At 40.5% G+C, this 3,503-nt stretch overlaps 1 protein-coding gene across 1 annotated transcript in view; it reads left to right on the forward strand.

Annotated features, from left to right (window-relative positions):
• The window catches only part of LOC106876140 (kinesin-associated protein 3), an 84,566-nt gene that overhangs the window by 25,710 nt on the left and 55,353 nt on the right, over positions 1–3,503 (forward strand). The gene's annotated exons all lie outside the window — the stretch shown is intronic.

Here is a 3,503-nt window from a genome sequence, read left to right on the forward strand (position 1 = left end):
TTGGACTGGCTCCTGTGCAGGTGACACGTAAAATACACCATTTCGAGCATGGCTGTGGATCGTTACCAACGTTGCCTTCCTGGCACTTGTGCCAGTGGCATGTGAAAAGACATTCGAGCGAGATCGTTACCAGTGCCGATGGACTGGCTCCTGTGCAGGTGACACATAATACACCATTTCGAGCGTGGCCTTTGCCAGTAAGACATCCAAGCGAGATCGTTGCCAGTGCCCCTGGACTAGCCCTTGTGCAGGTAGCACGTAAAATACACCATTTCGAGCGTGGCCGTTGCCTGACTGGCCCTCGTGCCGGTGGCACGTAAAAGCACCCACTACACTCCCGCAGTGGTTGGCATTAGGAAGGGCATCCAGCTGTAGAAACTCTGCCAAATCAGATTGGAGCCTGGTGTAGCCATCTGGTTTCAGTTGTCTTCAGTCAAATCGTCCAACCCATGCTAGCATGGAAAGCGGATGTTAAACGACAACGATGATGATGATGATGATGATGATGATGAATGTACAGTGCCAGAAGAAACACTGCAAGGTATTTTGTGAATTCTTCAGTGATTCTGCCAGCTTACCACATTATTGATTTCAAATTTTGGCACAAGGCCAGACATTTTGGGGAGAGGGTAAGGCAATTGCATCATCTGAGTGTTTAACTGGTACTTATTTTATTGACCTCCCCGAAAGGATGAAAGGCAAAATCGACCTTGGTAGAATTTGAACTGAGAACATAAAGGCAGACAAAATGTCACTTAGCACATGCTAGTTTGCCACCCTTGCTCATCACATTATTCATCATCATCATCATCATTGTTTAATGTCTGCTTTCCATGCTGGCATGGGTTGGGTGGTTTCACTGAGGACAGTCTCCAAATCTGACCTGTCAAGGTTTCTGATTGGAGCCTGGTGCAGCCTCCTGGTTTGCCAGTCCTCAGTCAAACCACCCAATCCATACCAGCATGGATTATTGCTATTATTATTTAAGGTGGAGAACTGGCAGAATTGGTGGCATGCTGAGTAAAATGCTTGGTGGCATTTCATCCATCTTTACGTTCTGAGAGCAAATATTGCTGAGATCAACTTTGCCTTTCATCCTCTTGGGGTCGAAGAGCATCCAGTTGTAAAAAATCTACCTAAACGCATTCCATCTCACACATGCTATCATGGAAAAGTAGACATTACAAGGATGATGATGATGATGATGATAATGATTGGAATCTTCATCTTCATGCTTTACTTTAGAGATTTAATACAGATGATGGGAGGAAAAAACAAACTGTCACTTGGAATGTAATGTCATCTCAACAGCATTATACACTTGACATTTATTCTTTTGGTCTCTTTTGTCAAATTTAAAAAGTAAATACTACAGTTGAATTCTTTAACTAAACCCTTCGAGGCAGTGACCAAGCTTGGTCGCAGTCCAATGACTGAAACAAGTAAAAGATAAATTACAACAAGCTTCTTTCATTTTTTGTACCAAATCCACCGATGAGGCTTTGGTTGGCCTAGGACTATAGTAGAAGACACTTGCCCCTGGTGCCATGCAATAGGATTGAACCTGAAACCACATGGTTGGGAAGCGTACTTCTTAACCACACAACCATTCCTGCACCTAGGTTTTGGTCAGCCAAAGGTTATTGAAGACTGGTTTTGGTTGAATCTGGGCTAATTTAAATTAAGGCCTAAAGTGGGAGTTGTGTTACAGTCTTATTTGAGAAACACTACTCAAGACGAATATAAAAAGTTATCTTTATAAATTTTCTATAGAAGTTAGAGCCAGCTATGAAAGTTATGGCATTTCATGTATGAATTACATCTGTGTAAACAATGCAATCAAAGATAGAAAATAGGTAATGGGTGTATATGCACATTTCAGGAGTACTTTTTCTTTCATCAGCACCACATCTCTGTGCTATTAGACATCTCTAGCAAGAGGTTACATAAATTGCTGGGGAAGTGATGTAACTAATTTAAACAGTCCCAACAGTTGATGTTTTTTTTTGTTTTTTTATCTACCCCTGAAGGATAAAAAATAAAATTGACTCTCGAATTTGAACAAGTATTTAAGTAACATTAAGAATGTTATGGTGTTGGTGCTCGTGTCACAGAGAATGTATTGTTGCTGGACCTTTCTTTGCCAGGAGACAGCTGTGAAGAATAACTGAAACAAATTCACAGACATTTAACTCAAATGTTTATTGCCGGATTATTTGATGTTGACTATTTACAACGAAAAATATTAATAATTCCCAAATGGAAGGAGAGAAAAACTTCACTTCATCCATAGAAGACATTGTGTGAATGTTCAGAATTGGTCTAACTGCACAAAGTCCGAAGATGTTTGTTTGAGTGTCGGAGGTCATCTGCCTGGTAAGAGGTAAGGCATATGAATCAGTTGGCCGCTCTCCAGGTGCCAATCAGTTTATATGGGCAACAAGAGGATAAATTCTAGAACATCCAAGCCAGCTATATCACACTACAGCTTCACACCGAGTGGTTGGTTTATAGATCAATAACATGAAACTGTGGTGACTCAGTCATGGTGTTTAACTGAGTATCTATCAGTTAGGGTTCAAATCCTTGCTACAAGCATTTAGGTCAAAGTGCTGGAATATTTGATTCATTTCAATGATGATGGTGATTTCATTGTCGAGAGAGCATTTCAAACCTATGTTGTAGCAATACAATAACAATTTACTACATTTCCAAGTAGGCATTGGGTTACAATAGAAAGATATGTGTGTGTGTACATGCATGTGCATATGTTTGCATACATACATGCACACTAGGAGCTTGCTGACTCACTTTGTCTCTGTCAAAAGTTCTCACTATGGATGTTTCATCAGGCAAGCAACAAAACCTGAAAACATGGTGGGCAATGAGTTGGGTGGGGTTTTGGGGACGTGGGGGTAGGGAAAGAAAATGGAACTCGTTTAAATGTTATATGCATGTATATATCAACAGTAATGCCCACCTGATGATGGGATAAGTCTCATGCGACCTGCTTCTTGAAGACATTTGCACATGCCCGATCTAAACTGACATTGGGTCAGCATTTATAAGGATACGGGGAAGGGAACACAATGAATTAAATCAATTACATTATATTACTGGTACTTGTTTATCAGTGTTCGAATATTCGAGAGGTTAGAGTAGGAAACAAATGAAATTTGAACTCAGAACTACTCCGTGTTGAAGATAATGTAAGAACATTCGGTCTTGATGAAAGCAATGTGGATGCTGCATTACAAACCCACACGCACTCACACACACACACACACACACACACACACACACACACACACACATATATATATATATATATATACACATGCATGCACCGTACTCACATGCATACATACACACATGCACACGCTTACATACATATACACATCATACATGCACACACACACGGCCTATACACAAAGCGAATTTATCAGTAATGCTATATACATACGCATTCAGACTGTGTGTATGTATGTATGCACACACACACA

The sequence above is a fragment of the Octopus bimaculoides genome, chromosome 8 (assembly GCF_001194135.2).
Source record: "Octopus bimaculoides isolate UCB-OBI-ISO-001 chromosome 8, ASM119413v2, whole genome shotgun sequence".
Classification (NCBI taxonomy): domain Eukaryota; kingdom Metazoa; phylum Mollusca; class Cephalopoda; order Octopoda; family Octopodidae; genus Octopus; species Octopus bimaculoides.